Source organism: Eupeodes corollae, chromosome 1 (genome assembly GCF_945859685.1).
Source record: "Eupeodes corollae chromosome 1, idEupCoro1.1, whole genome shotgun sequence".
Taxonomy (NCBI): Eukaryota; Metazoa; Arthropoda; class Insecta; order Diptera; family Syrphidae; genus Eupeodes; species Eupeodes corollae.
Window position 1 is genome coordinate 43407609 of NC_079147.1, and position 22046 is coordinate 43429654.

General features: G+C 29.0%; 1 protein-coding gene across 9 annotated transcripts in view; it reads left to right on the forward strand.

Moving 5' to 3' along the window:
• The first annotated feature begins 698 nt into the window (after positions 1-698).
• LOC129943179 (uncharacterized) overlaps positions 699-22046 on the forward strand; it is a 191927-nt gene continuing 170579 nt past the window's right edge. For 7 of the 9 annotated variants that reach the window (XM_056052459.1, XM_056052460.1, XM_056052461.1 and 4 more), the window contains exons 1-2: positions 699-838; positions 1734-1890. The gene's annotated coding sequence lies outside the window, so the exon portion shown is untranslated. The other 2 variants (XM_056052457.1, XM_056052454.1) reach the window with 2 other exon arrangements.

Below are 22046 nucleotides of genomic sequence, written 5' to 3' on the forward strand. Positions count from 1 at the left end.
TCTATATTTTTATGTTGAACTTTGAAAGCTTTTAGAAATGATCGATTGAAAAGTAGGTTTCTATGTTGAAAAAAAGAACAACCATTAATGATTGAATTTCATCAGACCAACAACTTAAAAAAACCTTAAAACCATCAGTGAAATCCTCCACAATCAAGATATAATTTAAAACAATAACTCTTCAACAAATGAACAAAAAGGAAAAATAAAGAAATTACTAATGAGCCTATTTTGCTCTTAGCAGCAAAATAATTTTTTTCTTTTATATCTCATTTAATATTTTCTCTCAGTGCTTATGACCAAAACTGACGTATCCTTTTTAAAACCTCTCTTATCCTTTCTATTCTATTTTTCCTCTCCTTTCTATTTTACGCATTCCTCTTATAGACTTTCAAATCAAAAACAGAACAGAAAAGGAAACAAGAACAACAACAGAGAAAAAAAACTTAAAACAAAATAGTGCAATAAAAATCATTCAGGATCCAAATTTAACTGCGCAAGTCCTTTCGCAGCGCGAGGAGCAGCTCCTCTATACTGTATAATATCCTAACCTATAACAACCTAACCTATATTCAAGTACAAAATATCTCTGCATTGCTCCGCTATTGTACTAGTACCGTTTGGTTTTGGTGGGGGCTGGGTTGGGAACAACCCCCAAAAACCACCCCCAATGAGAAATGACACGCAGCACAGAGTATCGAGGAGAGAACGGTTCTCTCCTTCTACAACGAACTTTGAATTCCTTAACCAACTAAGTCAGTTCAATGCTCAATGCTTGCTTAGCTCTCAGACCGTCAGAACTCGTTCGACCAACAACTTCACGTCACTCCTCGCGTTGGTAATATAAAATTTATATTTAAATCAAATACTAATAAAAACAATAACAACAAAAAACAAATAAAACGAAATAAAATCCTTGTGCTGTTGTTGTAATTCGTAATTCGTACAATAATAACACAGAGTAGTGCACATCAGACTCTGAGGTGCTGAGTCATATTTTGACTATTTTCTTATTGTTTTTCCTTTTTTTTGGGATTTGAAAAATTTTGAAATTCAATATTCTTGCTTTAACAAAAAAACAAGAGAGTGTTAAGTTTATTGGATTAGTTAAACAAGTTAATTAAATTTATTAATTTAATATTGTGCTATGTCTTTTTGTTTATAGTTTATTTTCGGTTCCTTTTTTTTAAAGAAATTTTGATGTTTTAGAAATTAACCGAAAATCTTGTAACGATTAATTATGATGAATAAAGAAATATCCTTGTGAACCTTTTGTTTCAAAATCTCCTCAAAATAGTGTGTTTTTTGTGCATGGAGAAGAAGAATGAGAGTGAAATGTAGTTTTTAATAATTTATTCGACAAACAAAGGACGAAAAAATAAAAAAAAATTGTCAGCAGTTAAACTAAATCGATTTAAGTTTGTTTTTTGTTTTTGTGTTTTTGTATTGTTGCCTGACTTGAAGCCTCCTTAAGTTCTTCTTTTTTTCTGTCCTAAAATAAAACAACAACTAAAAAGGATTCAAACTACCTACATTCCTCCCCAGACTGCACATCACATCTCTGCTCTCCAAGAGCTGTTAATGACAACATAAAAAGAAAAATACAAAGGAAACGTGCGAAATGTCCCTATTTTCTTTTTTAGTTTTTTAATATATGACTTTTCCGCATTGTTTTTGTTTTATTATGTTAAATCGATAATATTCTTTGTTTCTCTACCCGTCCCTCCTCACAGGTGAAAAAAATATGTGAATAAAAATATAAAAATACCAAGCAAAAAAAAAAGAAAAGAAAATCATCGTAACTAAGAATAACAAAGTGAATATTACTTTTATTCAGCTCAAGTTGTCAACCACTCTCCTCCTATCAAAAAGGATACACTTTAACTCAGGGTAAGTTTTGATATAAACATTAAAAATATATATTTTGCTCTTTTCGTTTTTATGAGTAACTATGTCGGTTATGTAGTTAGGTAGGATACGGTACTGTATAACTATACCATGGTGAAAAGTGGTAGTGTTAAACTTGGCCCCATTTTGTAGGTCCTTTTTGGAGTTTTCCGCCCAACAACAACAACAACTTAATACTTCTCCTGAAACTTAAACACAAAATCATTTTACCATGAAAACGTTTTTGATGATTTATTGGGCCAAAACCGCAGTTGGTTGCCAAAAACGCAACAAAAAGGAAACAAAGAAAAGTGAAAAACCGACAAGAAAAAAGGACTCAATATAAAATATTGTACTTTGACTGTAATTTTTCGTTCTTGTAGTTAAATATTTTATTCGCATTCCCGCATTCACTATTTAAATGGGCATATCCCGTTTTTAAGAAAAAAGGCAACATTAATTCCTTTTTTACTGCAGGATTTCTTTGTTTGGGGCAATTTTCGTGGGTATAGTATGGTGTTATACGTAAATTGCATGTCTCGTGATATGATGTGGGCTTAAATCGTGACCACATGCACAAAAAGGTTGAGTTGAGTTTTGAGTTGAGAAAGGGTTTGTGTGCTGCCTCTTTGGGTTGATTTGGTTTCGTCCTTCGTCCTTTTTGTCGTCGTCGTCGTCATAGGCACGTTATTCCTTTTTTTTTCTTTTACCGGCATATGGGCTGCTATGTGGCTTATGATGCGGGGTTTTTGATGGGGTTCTGGTGGTTAGGGTTTATCTAGGCGCCAATGTGTCGTTCTGGGTCATGCGGGAATTTTGTGAACTTTTAATGATGTACGTTTTGTGTTTGATGGAAAAAGAGAAGAAGAATAAGAGAAGTATTATGAGAAACAATAAAGAGTAAGAGATGGCAATTATTTTATTTTTACGGGGGGTAAGGGGAGTAACAGGGTAGAAAATAAATCATATTATTTCACCATATGCGGGATTTTGAGATTGTTTTATGATTATTATCTATTTTTATGTATATACATATATATATGAAAATAATAATAACAGTAACAGTTGTATAATTATTGTGTTGTTCGTGACTTGGATTAATATTTGAATTTGGTTTTATATGATATGAAACAATTGTTGATTGTCAATCTTACATTTTATTTTATTATTTTCTCTATTATTGGATTCACTTTTTTAAAATTGAAAATTCTAAACAAATTTCTATTTTGCGAGGTCTCTAAAACCGATGGACTTAGTTTTAAAGTAGATTGTTTTATGGAGATTTTAAATAAAATAAAATAAAATAAGTGTCGATTTTTTTTTAAACTATTATTGAAATTGGAAAAAATGTCATTGGCCTTAAAAATCATCAAAAGAAATGTTTGTTTTTAGATTAAGTGTAAGTAACCAAAATATTTTTTTAAGTGTTTTAAAGTAATGAAATAATGTAATAGAACACATTCAAAAGTAGTCAATACGTTGTATCCATTCAATAAATGCTAAACCGCAAAATTTATGAATGTGGGGTTCTCCCATAAGAGATTTCAATTTGATTTTGAAAAAATAAATGAATATTTTTCTTAGTAATTCAAAATATCAACCAAATGGCAACCAGTGCCTATCATTACCCGTGTTTTGTTGGAAAATCTATTAATAGTATAGTAGGATCTTACACGAATAACAAAAACAATATCCGTAGAATGAATACTGCAGATAAAAGTTAAAGTAGAATCTTACTACGGATGGGTTTTTCACATTTATACTAGGCTCGAATGGATCTTGTGTGATTTAGTTCTCAAATGTTGGTACGATTGATATTGCATTTGTATTTCAATGGCTGTGTTCGTTGATTAGTTGTGTATTTGGAATCATGTTGTAGCTCACGACATAATAATGAGCGAAAAAACTAAAATGATGCATTTTGAGACATCAGGATACACTTTTGATGACTACGAAGTTTCCTTTCATTCATACGATCATTGTACGATTGTTCCACTTATTTGTGGAAGAGACAATTTCAAAGGTTTTAATCTTTGCTCGAAAACTTGTTTTAAAATTTAAAGAAACGATCTTGAATCTTTAAGGTCTTGAATCGATTGTAGATTTTCTATTAGCATGGAACTTATTTTTCACGTTTAAAGGTGAACAATAACAAGATCTTGGTTGCAAATTGCTATAATATTTCGAATCGCCATTTTTATGTTGAATTTTGAGAACATTTGTTTGTACTGAATTTTCATAATTAACGTGTTGGTGAAAATGTTCTATTTTTAGAAATGGCGAACATATTTCTTGTCAAATTTTAAAAGTAGATAACTGTCAAAATTAAACTCTATTTGGAAACATTTTAGTATCGATCACGTTCGTCGTTATGCTTTGTAAATATGAGTCAAAATATTGATTGGAGTTAAAGTAACTTATCAAATGAAAAAATCAGACAGTCTTAAATCAAATTTATTGTTTCAATTTTTCAACGTAATATTATACTTTATATCTCTGACCGCAATTTGATCTTAGCTGATTTTGCTTAACTCACTTCTGAAAAACTGGACCATTCCTTTTACTTGACTATAATATCGAACTCAACAAAATTTGAAACGACGAATTTGTATAAACCAAACGAAATTGAACCAAAATATCGGTCATAATTGTATGCATCGAATAGTAGCGTTTTTGAAATCTGATAATATGTGTTGAAAAATCGAATTGACAGTTTTTTTTTTGCTAAAATTGGAAACATACAAAATTACTACTTAAATTTGGTAAATATCGAATACCGACCCAAATAGCTTGGCAACAGTTAAAGATAACGGCCTCAAACTATTTTGATCTTATTATTTTTATCATTTGTTAATTTTTTTTTTTAGAAAAATACACTTGACAGTTTTTTTTTTGTAATAATAATTAAAACATAAATAATGTCACTGCAAATTGAGTTTTTACTTAAATATCTTGAACATAAATAACGTTCTAGCCAAAAGATAATTGCATTCTATACAAAATTAGGTTGTTAGGTTTATGTTATATTTAAAATCAAATGATAAGTTTTTTAAAGCCAACAAAAAAACAATTGCAAACTGTTGAAAACTGATTTTTGACGCAATAAGCAACAAAGAAAGATATTTGTATCTTATACACAATTTCGCTATTGATATTTGTTTAAACTTTATAACTTCAAGCGACTGTAAAATACTAATCTGAAAAAATTAAATAAAATAGAATTTTTTATGAACAAATATTTTTGTTCATAATTTTTAACATTTATAGACAAAAACAAAAGTCTACTTATTGATGTAACTTTTTGAATATATATCGACAGATCTAAAAGTTAAATAGAAATTGAAATTGTTTGCAGGCATTATTTGGAAGTTATCAGTATGTAAGCCTTTTTATTTTTAAAAGATATGACGAATATTTATGGAGATGGTCTTAGAAACTAGCTAAGTAACCAATACATCCGATATTTATGTAGAGCGTCCTTGAATTCTATGTGGAAAACTTCTCTCTTAAAAATCTTCTCCGGTGTATATAAAAACTACTAAATACTAAAAACTTGAAAAGGTTGCCTCAGAGGGTCATAAAACAGATCCTTCTCTCACTATACTTGGGCGTGGCGGTTAGTTAGGTTAGGTTAAAATAAGATCAGACTTATTTTATTTTGAGCAAAATGTTGTTGCTAACTTTTAATTATTTTTAAAATCTGCAAAAAAAAACCAATAAGAAATGGTTCTCGACTCAAGTGTTATGAGAACAAAAAAAAAAGATACGCGCTTCTACAGTCTGAATCATTGGGGCGATTGAGTTCAAACTTGGATGTTAAGGTTTTGAGCAGATACGCGTTAGAAGTTTTTTTCTTTTTTTTTAAAGATCAAAACTAACAGTGGCCCCTATTCAATTTTCCTGCAAAAAATGATATTTCGAATTTTTTCAAAAACAAACCGATATATATTTTTTTAATTTTTTCTGAAATTTATTTTTTAACTTGGCTTCTTTTAATAAGAAAAACATATTTTTGTATTGCTCATAGAACCGTTATTTTGTTTTTAATTTTCTCATTAACTTATTAACTGATTTTAATAATTTATATAGGAAATATAAGCTCTTATATTTCCTTAACAATATTTGATTATCAAAAGTGCAATTTTTTTTTGTTTGGATTAAAAAAAATTAATTTTTTTCAAAATTCTATATCTCAAGAACGGTTCAACAATTTTTTACGAAATTCAAATGTAGAGCGTATATTTACTATCACTAAGCAACTGCATCCCAAAAATATTTTTAGAGCAAAATTGAAAAATTGTATATAAAAAATTAATAAAAAAAAACGCTCTAACGATTTTCAAAAAAAATAATTGAAAAATCAAGGGTTTTTTTTATGTATAAATGGCATTTAAATTTTTTTAGACAAACTTATTTTCAGGTTAAATTTTGAATCCTTAATAATTTTTTTTTTCAAATTATTTTACTTGTATTAAATGTAACCCCCTTCCATCTCACTGTGCATGAGTCCGAAAGAGCGCATTATTTTGACAAAATTTTGATTACATTCCTATATTTTATCAAAATGAATGTATTTGGTACATATGTATGTATTTGTATAACGATAAATATTATTCCTTAAGAATAAGGTTGTTTCACACTTATTTTACTTGCCTTCGCCTATATAAAAGAATAAATACTTAGTACAAGTTTAACAAACGGGCCAGAAAGAGTGTATGTATTTTCAATTAGAATCACTTTTTCAACGTTTACACATTATACTTATATTGGTATTACGTACAACCTCTACAACAACTGCTTTCGTGTCACTTCATAACTAAAATCTAAAACGCATAAAGGCCTGACTGTACACAACACATGAATAGCAATTTCTTTTACCTGTTAGTGTGCTTGTTTTTTTAAACTTAAACGAAAAAATAAACTGAACGTAATTACTCCATGTTTGCGCTGATAACTTGTAGGAAAGAAGGAATGTGATTGGATTGTACTAAATACCTTCTGCCTCCAGTAACATTTCTTCGTTATCATCATAATCATGTCCTCATAAACTATCTCCATAAAGCTGAGCACGCCAATGAACTATTCTTTTTTCGTTTTAGGAACCTACATAACTACACAATCAATAGACGATCGCTTAACAGTTTAAACATACATGTTCTGCCTCCTTCTTATCTTCAGATTATTTATTTTCCATCCTTGTTCTTCTAATATGAAATTAGTATAAAGCTCTTTGAATAAAACAGTTGAATAGACAAACAATTGTTTTTGTTAAGTATGTTAACCAGTATTTTTCATTTCCGGGATGAGTTGTCCTAGGATGAGTTGTGTCTTGGAATGAATCACAAGTTTTTTGACAAATCAAATGGCATTTATATCTTTGAAGACAAACTTATTTTACAGGTATATTTTTAAATCTTATATAAGTACTTTTTTAAACAGACTCTTTTTAAGGTTTAAGATTTAATATTTATTTCCATTTCATGTTTACAATTATTGTCTTGCACGCAGGAGCAACCTCAAAAGTTACTAAAAAGTGGTAAAATAATGGAAAATGTGACAATATTCTTTTAATACTCTATTAGATATTATTTAAAGCTGCTTTAATAGATCTCTTAGAAAAACAATTTTAGAACTGCTTTTTATGAAAGCATTTTTATCAAGACACTAAAAAATTAGGCACAAAGTTTAAGACTTGTTAATATTTTGTTTCCCCAGAAATCGTTTAAAATGTCTTTATTAAATTTTTGGGTTAGAATATCGCGGAAACCCTATGAGTATCCGACTAAAACAAAAAGGGATCCAGTGTGCAAAAATTAACTTTTGAAAAAAAAAAACAGTTTATTATTTCGCATTTTTTAAATAAATTCATTCCATGTTATTCTGAACACTACTAAAACCCACTTTTTAGTCACATCACATTTTTGGACATATTGAGTCCCTTTCTCAGATACTCGCACATGTTCTTTGGTAATTTAAATTGATGATATTAGTTTCATTTTCAAAATATCAAATAAATAATAATTTGTTCACAGTAAATAACAAAAGATAAAGAACAATTTTTGCAATAAGAAAATATAATAAATATGTAATACAAAATTAACACAATTCTTTGGCTAGACTGTTATTAGGCTGGTATTTAAAAGGGTTCATTATTTATTTAGATTCTATAAGATATCACTTTTTGATAATAGAAAAAACTCTGATTAACATCGCCATAGCGGTTAAGAAGACATATTACCACTGCTTCGCTTATTACATCACTTCTAAAGGTTATTCCCACTTCTTTCAGGATTGGACACTATTCGATGAAATGCAACTCCCTCGCCAAAATGTTGCAAATCGTGCAAATTATTGGAAGCTCGTCTCGGTGCGGCTCTGCCTTTAACATAGTACATTTTTGATATCTTTTCCATTGCATGATTGCACGTTGAGGTGGAGCTATACATTTTTGAAATCTTGGATTAGACATTATTAATTACTTAAAAACTATCAAAATATAGTCCATAAGTAGCTTAAAAGTTTGATAAAGATGGGATACAATCCGGTTTCAATGAAGGCAATGGAATCAAGCGTGTTTTGCCGTAGCTGAAAACATCTATTGACATGAAACCTTTGCAAATTCTCAACAATTTCATACATTTCATATCCTCAAGTTGGCGCTGAATATCACTGTGCAAATTTGTACTAGGAACCATCTTCATAAAGTAGATAACTCTTTATTTCTTTTGCAGAATTTTTAATAGATATCCATCTATATTTATCATTATAAAATGGACTTTTTGCAACAAGAATTTTAAGATTGAATCTTTTTAAAGTGTATGAATAAGCACAAGACAATATTATTGCTAAATTCATATAAGCTTGGAAGCTCGTAAATAACAAGGAGCTAATGACTCGCTCATATAAATTTCTTTATCAGGTAAATGTACGTGTTTAAAAATCATCATCAGAAACTTAGGAACAATATTGTCTTCATGATTTGCAAATCAATTTTCTGTTCTAGCAAGTCCATTTATTATTTTACTTTTAATCCTTTCCTTTCCTTTCGTTTTTTTTTAAAGAATCTTTTTCGTTAACAAGAACCGCGAATCATATTAATTGCAGCCTTTTTTATATCATGTTATAAAAATTAAACCCTTTCGTTTTAAATTGCTGGGGTTAAATTTTTAATCCCACAACGAAAACGACATGACAATTACAATTACCAACTGAACTGCCATTAACATGACATGTACTTATTTACATGTTTTACCCTATACTCCCACGTACCCTTAAAACAACAGTACTATAGTATCTAAGGACCTTGCATACCGACCGATGCAATGTTTTTTAATTCTTTTTCCTTGTGTTTTCCTTTCATATCAGTTTTACCACTTAAGCGTGATTTATTTTTATAGATATACGTATGCTTACCTATTTTAAATAATAAAAGTGTATTATAACGAGAATAAGAAAGCATTTTAAATTGAACATAAACCATTGAGTCATATACTCGTAAAAATGGTAAATCGCAAATGGAGAATGAAATGTCTCAAATTAACAGCTGCCATCCTAGTAAACTTTTTAAAGCTGACAACAACAAACAAAATGTGAAAGTCTTAGCGCAATGGCAAGATAAATTCCAAACTTATAGAATAAACATTTTGGATTTTTGCTATTAAAGATAAAATGTTACTTCAACCATGAATGGGTCTTGGGAAGTTACTATTTGAGAATTTAAGACATTTGTGTACTGTATATTTTTACCAGCGGTATAAAAGAACTATCAAACATTCATTTGTAAAACTTTTCCAACTCGAGATTTAAATCAAACATGACATTTACGATGATAAAGAAGGTGGTCCCCCGATTCTGTACGTATATTCTGAATAACTGCAAACCGCAAACATTTGTTTACAAAAATTTATATCAAATTTAATTTAAAAATAAACCGCTCATACAATTTTCAAACAAAATAATGAAAAATAGAGGTGTTTTTGAGCTATATTTCGAATCTTAAATAATAGGTACTATTTTTAATAGACATTTTGGATACGGTAATTTTATTACTTTACTTTTGACATTTGACATGTTAAACTTACGACATATCAAAAAATGGAATCTTCAACAAATCATTGAAGTTATGAAATTCAAATGTTTAATATTAGGTAGTCAAAGTAAGCATATATACTTAAGGATGAAGCATATTCTCTGGCAATAGTAATAGGCAATAGGCTTACAATTTAGAACTTTCGAGATGGGTTAAGACAGACCTGTAAAAGATTGCAATTTTTTCAATAATTATAAATCATTTATTGAATTCAATTCAAAGATCGCATTCATTTAATTTACCTAAAGATTGAGACTTCAATTGATCTTACAAATACTTCAATAGTTTTTTTGACTGCAATCATTTGAGGCATTAATTGAATTTACTTGAAGTAATACACATTTTTAATAAGGTTTCCCCCTCTTCTTTATTTATTATTATGAAATAAAAAAGAGGCTGGGATGTGACCCACACTGATAACTTCCCATCCCGTCTGTCGATTTGTCTTGCTTAAAAGTTTGTCTTTATGTACTCGTATCAATTTTTACCAAATATGCGTACTCTTTTTGTAGATTTTATTTTTTATATGAAAAAACGGACTGTTGGAGTTTTATATAAAAATTACTAAATATCGAAAACAATATTTTCTGTGAAATAAAATAAGTTTCAAGCCAATATTTTTAAGTTTTGAAAAGCTATTTGAGTCGAAAGTAAATTTTTACGAAGTTTTAGTATTGTTTTTTTTTAGAGTTTTATTTTTTGTAAAAAAAACTGTCAATTCGATTTTTTAAAAATTTTACCAAATGTTGAAAACAATATTTCTTATGAGATAAAATTACTTTGAAGCCAATATTTAAAATTTTTAAAGAGATATTTGAGTCGAAAATCAATTTTTACCAACTTTTATACATTTTTTTAGGTTTTCATTTTTTGTAAAAAAAACTGTCAATTCGATTTTTTTCAAACTTTAACTGAATGTTGACAACAAGATTTTTTGAAAGATAAAAGTAAATTAAAGCCAATATCTCAAAGTTTTGGAAAGATATTTGAGTCGAAAATCAATTTTTACCAGCTTTTATAATTTTTTTTTTTAAAGTTTTTATTTTTTGTTAAAAAACAGTCAACTCGATTTTTTTCAAACTTTAACTGAATGTTGACAACAAGATTTTTTAAAAGATAAAAGTAAATTAAAGCCAATATCTCAAAGTTTTGAAAAGATATTTGAGTCGAAAATCAATTTTTACCAACTTTTATAAATTATTTTTTAGGTTTTTATTTTTTGTAAAAAAACTATCAATTCGATTTTTCTCAAAACTTTTCAGAATACTGAAAACAATATTTCTTTTAAGATAAAATAAGTTTGAAGCCTTAATTTCAAGTTTTTGAAAAAATATTTGAATCGATATTCAATTTTTACGAACTTTGAGTAATGTTTTTTTTAGATTTTTATTTTTTTTTTAAAAAACTGTCAATTCAATTTTTCTCAAAATTTTATCAGATGTCAAAAACATTATTCTTCGTTGCACAAAATTGTTTTAGAGATGAAATCATATTTCAGTCGTAAAATTTTGGAGCTGACAAATTTTTTTTTTCAGTTTTATTGATTTATAAAAAAAAACCGTTATATTGATTTTTTTCAAAAAATATTTCTATTTGGTATCACGTTACAATATATTTTATAAAATTTGATTCAAGTCTCTAGCGTTTTTGGTTCGTAAGATATTTAGGGTTAACCAAAATTTTCACCTTTTTTTCAACCTGCTATAGTGAAAAAACCACCCACGCAATTTTCTTGAGAGCCCTTTCTGCATCTTTGTGCCTTATTATCTGTATAACAAAATTTATTTGAAGTTGATATCTCTTCTGGTTCTTGAGCTATGGACGACGAAAAAAACGTCGCGAACGTACGGACGTACGGACGTACGGACGTACGGACGTACGGACATACGGACGTACGGACGTACAAACGTACGTACACACGCACGCACAGACATCTTTCTAAAAATCTTTTATTTCGACTCTAGGGACCTTGAAACGTCGAGAAATGTCAAAATTTTCAATTTGACAAATCGGACCCATTACAATAACTTCCTATGGGAAGTTAAAAATACTAATTAAAGAGCTTTAGGGCTGGGAAATGGTTTCAAAACACATATTTTGATTTAACTGAATGCAATGAATGCACGAAGATCACAAGCTTTATGATGTAAAGAATTCAAATCATGTTCGTCGCTCAATAACAACTAAGAATATTGCTGCCATGTATATAGATAATAGACTTGTCGAAAACGCAGATTGGTTGATTTCTTGTCGATTTTTAAAATTAGGCAGTTCACAGACGACATCTGACCGCATTTCATATCTGAAGGCTTATTAAGTTTAGTTAACAGAAAAACTAAATGCGGTCAATTAAGAAAAACATTGGTTCCTTGAAATGCATGAACTTTATTTTATTTAAAATTTATATTTTTTTTCTTGAAGGCTAAGGGCCTGAAAAATCTAAGAATCTCCATGCTCAAACGTGACACTTTTCATTTCAGAAATGTAATTTTATATATCCCATTGACGAATTATATTATTTAATTGCATAAGTGGTAATATAGCAAGCTATAGCTTTTCCTTGTTTTCTTGTTTTTTTGTTAATCTTCTTCTTAACAATAAAGTAAACAAAAGATGCGACCCACACTGATAACTTCCCATCCCGTTTGTCGATTTGTCTTGTTTAGAAGTTTGTCTATATGAACTCGTATCAATTTTTACCAAATTTGCGTACTATTTTTTGTAGATTTTATAATTTTTAAAAATTACTGAAATAAAATAAGTTTGAAGCCAATATTTTTAATTTTTGAAAAGCTATTTGAGTCTAAAGTAAATTTTTACCAAGTTTAAGTATTTTTCTTTTTTAGAGTTTTATTTTTTGTAAAAAAAACTGTCAATTCAAATTTTTTGAAAATTTTACAGAATGTTGAAAACAATATTTCTTATAAGATAAAATCAGTTTGAAGCCTAAACTTCAAGTTTTGAAAAGATATTTGAATCGATATTCAATTTTTACCAACTTTGAGTAATGTTTTTTTTAGATTTTTATTTTTTATAAAAAAACTGTCTATTCCATTTTTCTCAAAATTTTATCAAATGTCAAAAACATTATTTTTCGTTGCACAAAATTGTTTTGGAGATGAATCGTTTTTTAGTCGTACAATTTTGGAGGTGACAATTTTTTTTCAGTTTTTTTTGTTTTATAAAAAAAAACTGTTAAATGGATTTTTTTTTCAAAAAATAAACTTTACAATATATTATATAAACGTTACAATATATTATATAAAATTTAATTCAAGTCTCTAGCGTTTTTGGTTTGTAAGATATTTAGGGTTAAACAAAATTTTCACCTTTTTTTCAAACTGCTATGGTAAAAAAAACCACCCACGCAATTTCCTTGAGAGCCCTTTCGGCTTCTTTCTGCCTTATTATCTGTATAACAAAATTTATTTGAAATCGATATCTCTCCTGGTTCTTGAGCTATGGACGACGAAAAAAAACGAAAGTACGGACGTACGAACGTACTTAAACACGCACGCACAGACATCTTTCTAAAAATCTAGTCCGACTCTAAATACCTTGAAACGTTGAGAAAAGTCAAAATTTTCAATTTGACAAATCGGACCCATTACAATAACTTCCTATGGGAAGTTAATAAGTAAGTGAGTCCTTCAGGTATTAACAGTTTTTAAAATAAAAACAGAAACATTTGTTTACATTTTTATAACATTGGTAAACTTTGTTTTAAATTTCAGTTTTAATTAGATATTGATTTTTACATACATGTATATTGTATATATCTATTAGTTCAATCATATTTACTTATAATCAATTTTCTAAATCTGAAAATTTCCTTCAGATAGTTGACAAGATTTTTTAAATCTGGTCCATTCAATATTAGAATTGTCTCTTGTAGGGTGAGAGAGAATTTTTTAAAATATGAGAATCACTTGTATCTGAAAATTGGACATACGCTTATAAAATGGTAACAGTCTTCTTTGGATTTATGATTGCAGAGTGTACAGAACTGGTTGAAACTCCCATTGTATGGTCTACCGTTGAGACATAAGACTTCGCATCTAGATTTGAAAATCAAAGAAATATCATTGTAGCTTAAAGATTCATTGAAAAAGTTATTGTTACTTAGAGTAAATTGTAACTGGCTATATAATATTCGACTTTCGGATTCAATAGCTGTTTTTATAAATTGATTCCGAACTGAGTCTTCATTAAGCTGGATAATTTTATACATTTTTTTCTTAACATCAAGAATGTTACTTGTAATTATTTGCATATCTTCACCAAATGAAGTGGCAATTCGTTGCCATTTGTCGTACCACCAGTCTTTGTTCCTTATTTCGTAAAGCAGCATTATTTTGCTCAGTCGCTTATCAGGAAAACCTAAGACTTTAATAATATAATCCGCTTGTAGTTTTAATGTGCTTGTAAATAATTTTGGTAAGCCAGTTTCCAAGTAGATCGCATAGTTCGGCGTGTTGATTGGTAGGTTGAAAATTTGTTTGATGAAACTCCTCTGAAATTTATCAATTTCCTTATACTCTTCCATTCCCCAAACTTGAGCTGCATAACATAAAGTGGACTTCACAACTGAATTCAATATTTGGTATTTGGTAGACAAATATACAAGGTTGTTCGAGAAGATCTTTCTCCATGTTAAGTTTATTAGACTTTGTCATGTCAAGGTTCTTACTAAAATTCAGTCGTGGGTTGAGGTTCACTCCACGATATCTATATTCGTTTGTCACCTCCAAACTTCTTTCGTTGTGCTTCCAATTACTTCCAACTTCAGTCCGATTGGATCGTTATTTTTGATTTTTCTGTATTGATTTCTAATCCCCATTTATCGCAGTATGCAGATAGTCAGTTTATCATCAATTGAAGATTTTCTTTCGATTCCGATAGTATGACCATATCGTCAGCATAAAGTAAAGCATTTATCCGGATTCCGGCCATTCTAATTCCTACAGGTAAGTCGTTAACTATGTCATTAATGAATAGTGAAAATTAAAGTGCACTAAGCGGACATTCTTGTTTGACACCAGAATCAGTACTTAACTATTCAGAATAATGAGCTCCATCCCAGACGTTAGCTTCTGTGTTTGTATAGATATAGATATTCTTGATGACATGTACAAATCTAGTTGAAACACCTATCTGCGAAAGTTTGTATATAAAAGCATTGCGATTTACCAAATCAAACGCTACTTTGAAGTCAACAAACATCGAATAAACCTTTTTATTTCTTGCTTCAAATGCTTTCACTATCGATGACAGAGTAAGGATTTGGTCAACAGTGGAGTAATTTTTCCTAAATTCAGCCTGGCAAATTAAAAAATGCTTTTGCGAGTTTGGGTTTTTAAAAAGAAATTTATTAAATGGAAACAACGTTTCTTCTTGAATGCTGGATGATGACTCTCTGATGATTTGATGATCGGTTCTATTGTTGGGCGAAGACTTTGTTATCTTCATGCTGCTTCATCACTTTTGTGCACTTATTGATCTGCATGGTGATGAGAAGAATGTATCTCATTCTTCTGTGGTGGTCCTCTATATAGAGTTTCGTCTTTTGTTTATTTATATGCTGGATAAGCACAACGGATCTGTGGAATTGGCTGCTGTGGTGATGGTTGTGGGAAGATCAAGTGGCTCAAGTGTAACTCCCCCTTCCTTAAAATTGTTGCTACTCCTGGAGCAAATGTTGTGAAGTTTATTTTTACATATGAATATTACTAAGGTTAGAATTGACAATATTATAAAAGTTTGCATAAAATATGATATATATGAATGTCTTTGGATATCATAAAATTTTTCATGAATATAATCTATGTTTTCAATTTCTTCTAATTTAATTTCTTTATATTCACTTATGTTAGCAAGATTTGTATATAATTCCATGTTATCAAGATACGTAGATCTTTCTTCTACATTTATTAAGTTAATATATGTCTTATTTTCAATATTAATTTTACAATTTTCGTAATTAATCAATACGTTATTACGTATTTTCATTTTCGTTTTTTCATTGCAGTTTGTTTTTATTTCAATATTTCCATTTTTTATTAATAATTTTCCCTGCTCTAATTCTATTACATTATTAGATTCTTTATTTATTATTTTGGTACAATTTGTATAGTATAAGCAATTTTTATAATATTTTAAATTTCTTAATTCTTTGTCTTCATATTTATATTCTTTATTTTCGTACATTATTACATAATTATCTTTTATGTTTATCATTTCTTGTTTTGAATTTGGTAAATTTGTCACAAAATATTTATTTAATTTCAATATGTTATTTGGAATACTTATTACAAAAATAATTTCATCTTTAAACAGAGCTGTTGACATTTTTATGTTTTTCAATTTGTTGAAATCTATTTTAAATCGGTTTATTTCCTCTGTATTTAACATTGAGCCAACCATAACGTTTAATTTACTTAAAAGAATATTATTTTGTATTTTTTCAATTGCTTGTTTTATTTTATTCAATTTTTCTCGTATTTCTAGTATAATTAATCTGTGTACGTAAGTAACACTTTCTTTTTTTACATTAACAAAATTATTTTTTAACATCTCATTGAATTCTGTCTCGATGGCATTTAAAGTTTTTCTAAATTTATTATTAATTTCAATTTGTTTGTTCACATTGATAATTAGTTCGTGATTGTTTTCCTTATTTATCGTTAACATTTCTTCTATATTTTTTCGATCACTTTCGTCCATTGTTCCGAATAAAAACTTCAATACATTTCCGCCTATATCAAAAAGACTTCTTTTTTGTCTATGATTTGTTACACTTTTTATTTCTGATTTTATTGTTTCTATTTCAGAAAAAATGTCAGTCGGGAAATTAACTTCTTTTAATTTTAATATATTTATTTCTACGAAATTTAAAACCTCTTCTATCTTTGTTATATTTATTCTATGTGCAATATGGGCAAAATCTTTTACTATGTCTACTTTGTTCAAGTTAATCTTAACATAACCTTCTTGGTTATTTATATTTTCTATTATTATTTCACTTTTAATTTTTGTAACTAATAATGTTATTAAGGTGAGAAAGGATAAAAAATTCATGATTTATTCTTTTCTTAATTTCCACTTTAACTGTGCGAGAGGTATATTTTCCGATTCTACACTCAATGAAGTATTTTGAGATACTGACTCTGTTGTAGAGGCAATTTTATTTTCTGATTTGTGTCTTCGTTCCTGTTCTGACATGTCGTTGTTTGAAATTTGCCTAGTTTGTTTTCTTTTTCTCTGAATGTTTACAGGATGAACTCTTTTTGTAGTTTTATACTTAAATTTTGGTAAGATTTTATCTCTTCTTCCAGGATTAACTACATAATCATTATCTTTAGGTTTTTCCGTATCTTCTCTATTTTTATTTAATTGAGATATTTTCTTTTCTTTGTGTTCCTTAAAGGTTTCGTATAATTGTTTTTTATCTACTCTTCCTTCTTGGATTTCAAATGGTTTTTTCTTACTTATGTTTTGAATAGCATTATTGTAGTAAAATACAGCTTTGTAACTAATATTATTTTTTTCTAGGTCTGATAATTGTATTTATATTTTTATTTGGGATTGAAGTAAATGTGACACGTTTGCTGAATTTATCAATTGTAGAAAGGAATGGTAGCTTATTTAAGAAAAATAAGTCTGCATGTACAATTTGATTTACGTCACTAGGGGTTTCAGTTAATTTAAACTTTGGTTTAACTGGATGCCGGTCATATTTATTTAAACGACAAATGGCACAATTATTTACTACTGTAGTTACTATATTTTTCAATTTTGGAAAAAAAATGTATCTTTTTAATCCAGTAAAATTTTCCTCTATGCCAGAATGACTAGTCTCTAACTCATGATATAATTTAACTTGTTCTACTGTTTCTTCTTCTGTTTTCATTTCTTTAGCTAAATAGCTATATTGATGAAATGTCATAAGACTTTTATCAAAAAGTTTTATAAGTTTTTGTTGTAGTTTATTGTATATTGCATCGTTTTCACAATATATACCTGTTTGTTTTGGTTCTAACACTGTCTTAATTTTTCTCTCGAAACTTGGTGATTCTAATAAATTTGGAGAAAGTTCAACTAATTTTCTATTTCCATTTATTCGTCTTATTCCTATTTTTCTTCCTTGATAATCTTGATTAACTATTATCTGTTGTTTGTAAGAAATAACAGCTTTTTCTATAATAACAAAATGATCTAATAATTCTTCTTCTTTAGAATGTCGAGTTTCTAATTCCTGTTCTTCGTCTATATGATTAATTTCATTGTCTTTTATTTCTCTGCTTAAATAATCGGCTATTGTATTTTGTGATCCTTTTAAGTAACTTATATCAAAATCATACTCTCCAAGAGAAAATATCCATCTCTGTAATCTTCCAGAAATATCCTTCCCTATACTTTTTGTTTTTAACCATTTCAAAGGCTGATGATCTGATTTTAATTGGAACTTCCTTCCATACAAATATGGTCTTAAATATTTAATGGACCACACTATGGCTAATAATTCTTTTTCCGTGGTTGAATAGTTTCTTTCATGATCATTTAAGGTTCTACTAATATATGTTATGGGATGTTTGTCTTGAGCTAATACAGCACCAATCGCATAATTTGATGCATCGGTAGTGAGCTCAAATTCTTTATTGAAATCAGGGTATGCTAATACTGGGGCACTCATTATATTTTTCTTTAAAGTTTCAAACGATTGTATATATTGGGAATCTTTAACATCTATTCTCGTTCCCTTCTTCAAATATTTAGTCATTGGTAACGCTGTACGAGCATAGTCCGATATAAACTTTCTATAATACCCGGTTAAACCAAGAAAAGATTTTATTTCTGTTGTGGTTTTAGGTATACAAATTTTCTGAATTGCTTTTATTTTCTCTTCATTCGGTTTCAATCCATCTTTAGTAATCACATGTCCTAAAAATTTAGTTTCTCTTTTCAAGAATTCACACTTGTCTACCTGAATTTTTAAATTATATTTTCTTAGACGCTCAAATATTTTGGTTAAGTTAATCATGTGTTCCGTTAAGGAAGTACTAAATATTAGGATGTCATCCATATAAACTACGCAAATTTTGTTTATTAATCCCTCCAGAATTTCGTTCATCATGCATTGAAATGATGCTGGAGCATTTCGCAATCCAAATGGCATCCTTAGAAATTCGTAGTGACCATTAGGTACACTAAAAGCTGTTTTCTCGATATCTTTAATATCAACAAGTATTTGATGAAATCCCTTAGCGAGATCTAATACTGAAAAATACTGGGCGCGTCCCAATTTGTCAAGTATGTCTTCTATATTAGGAAGTGGGTATTTATATTCAACCGTATTTTCATTTAGTTTGCGGTAATCAATGACCATGCGCCATTTGTTTACCCCTGAATTATCCGTTTTCTTCGGAACTACCCATACTGGGGAATTGTATGGACTTATACTCTTTCTAATTATCCCGTTTTCTAACATTTCAGATATTTGCTTATTTATCTCTATCTCATGTACTTTGGGATAGCGATACATTTTTGTAAATATTGGAGTATCATTTTTTGTGCGTATTTTATGAGTAGTCTGTGTTGTTGCACTAAGCTTTTGTCCATCCGTATAAAATAAATCTTTATTTTTTCTTAAAAATTCTGTTAATAACTTTCCTTCTTCTTTATTTAGATTTTTATGTAAAAGTTCACCTATCTCTACTGAGCTATATTCCATTGTATGAATTTCATTATAAGGAAAAGGACATTGATCATTTGAGTTGATTGATTCTTTTTCTTTGATTTTCGAATTACAAAAAGGAATTTTATTATTATTTATTTCTAAGTATTTATCTCTCATATTGACAATTCCTCCTATAGCGTTTAAAAAATTCGATCCTATGATCGCGTCAAAGCTTTTATTTTCAAAATTCATCAGTTTCCACTCCATAGTGGCTTTTTCATTAAACTCTACGGGTAAATTAGTTATTATCTGTTCGGTTATGTAAACATGAGAGTTTACTGTGTTAACTTTAATTTCTTTGTCTAATATTATTCTTTTACAGGATTTTAATTTTCTGTTATCAAGAAGGGTCATAGTAGATCCTGTATCCACTAAGACTTTAATATGTTCTTGTTGTACATTTAGCTCTACGACAGGAAGTGTCGTTGACCCCCTTGAATAAAATTTACTTCTTCACTATTTTTATTTTGTTCGTCGGTAAGACGATTAACTTCCATTGGTTCTTGTCTTATCTGTCTACTATAATTAGGGTTCCGATAATAATTTTGACTTTGATAATTATTATTTTGACCTTGATAATTTCTATTTTGAGGTTGGTAATTATTATTATGTTGGAATCCGAATTTATAATCTCTAAAAGGATTCTGTCTGTGGTTACCTAAGACCTGATTATTATTTGTCCTTATTTGAGCTGAATTCATTCCTAAATTATTATTTCTTTGAACATTATTGGGATTTTTATTCATGTTATTATATCTAGGTACGAAATGATTCTGTTTAGGAATGTAATTATTGAAATTTTTATTCGTATCTATGGGTTTTTTTACATAGTCATTATTTAACATGGAATTTGATTCCAATAAATCATATGCTTGCATCATAGTAGTACATTTACTTGCAATGATTATGGCTTTCTGACTAGAAGTTAAATTACTTTTGAAAGCTTCTAGTATTAACAATTCATTGTTGCTTTGGGTATATAAAAAATTAGGCTCGAGCTGTGCCTTAGTTTGTATTTTCTGTAATAAACTATCTAATTTTTCATACAATTTATTTGTATTTCTTTCTTGAACTGATCCTACTTCTTGAGCTAGTTTTAAATAACTTTCTTTTACACTATAATTCCTTACCAGACTATTTTTAACGTCCCTCCATGGGGCTAAGTGTGTGCTTGCTTCTCCTTGTATTTTGTGATGTAAGGTGAAGGTAGCTTTAATGATGTTGGCTTGTCCAATAATTTTTCCCATCAGGTATTCCACCGCAGATATAAAGAGTGCCAAATTGTCTTCCGAGGCACCATCTGAAATTCTTGCTCCTTTTCTTCTGCTACAGTTAGTGGTAATTCGTCATTAGTTGACATGTTGATTTGTTTTTTTTTTTTTCACTTTCACTGTTCTTTTATTCGTATTTCTTCTTTTTTTTTTTTTTTTTTTTTTTGCTAGTCACCGATTACTTTTATTATTCTGAATATATATTTTCTTTTTTTTCTTTTTAAATAAATCAAACCAATAAAACACTCTCTCTGCGAGAATTCACAATATGTGTCCTTACGGATCTTGAATTGTTATGTTTTTCACTGATTTTTAGTGCGCAATTTTTATTATTTTTTTTTTGTAAGTATCACGTCGTGTTCCAATATACGTTTGGGTTTCACGGTTACGATCACTAGATAAGTGTTTATTATTAATTTTCGTTTAATAATTTTTTTTCACTTATCCTACTGACTGCGCCAATTAAAAAATGCTTTTGCGAGTTTGGGTTTTTAAAAAGAAATTTATTAAATGGAAACAACGTTTCTTCTTGAATGCTGGATGATGACTCTCTGATGATTTGATGATCGGTTCTATTGTTGGGCGAAGACTTTGTTATCTTCATGCTGCTTCATCACTTTTGTGCACTTATTGATCTGCATGGTGATGAGAAGAATGTATCTCATTCTTCTGTGGTGGTCCTCTATATAGAGTTTCGTCTTTTGTTTATTTATATGCTGGATAAGCACAACGGATCTGTGGAATTGGCTGCTGTGGTGATGGTTGTGGGAAGATCAAGTGGCTCAAGTGTAACTGGCAGTCTGATAATATCTTTTTCTCTTCTACCCACTTTTCCAAACGATCGACAAGAGCTCCGCAAAATACCTTAGCTATAATATTCATTAAAGATAAATCTCTGTAGTTTGAGACGTCATTTAAGGAATATTTTTTATGTATTGGGAAGATAACCGATTTTTTGTACGAAGAAGGAACTTCCGCTTTCGTAAGAATTTTGTTAAAAAGCACAACAAGTTGCAGCTTCAAACTTTGCGATGAATTCGCTTTATTTTTTTTAGCTTTTCGT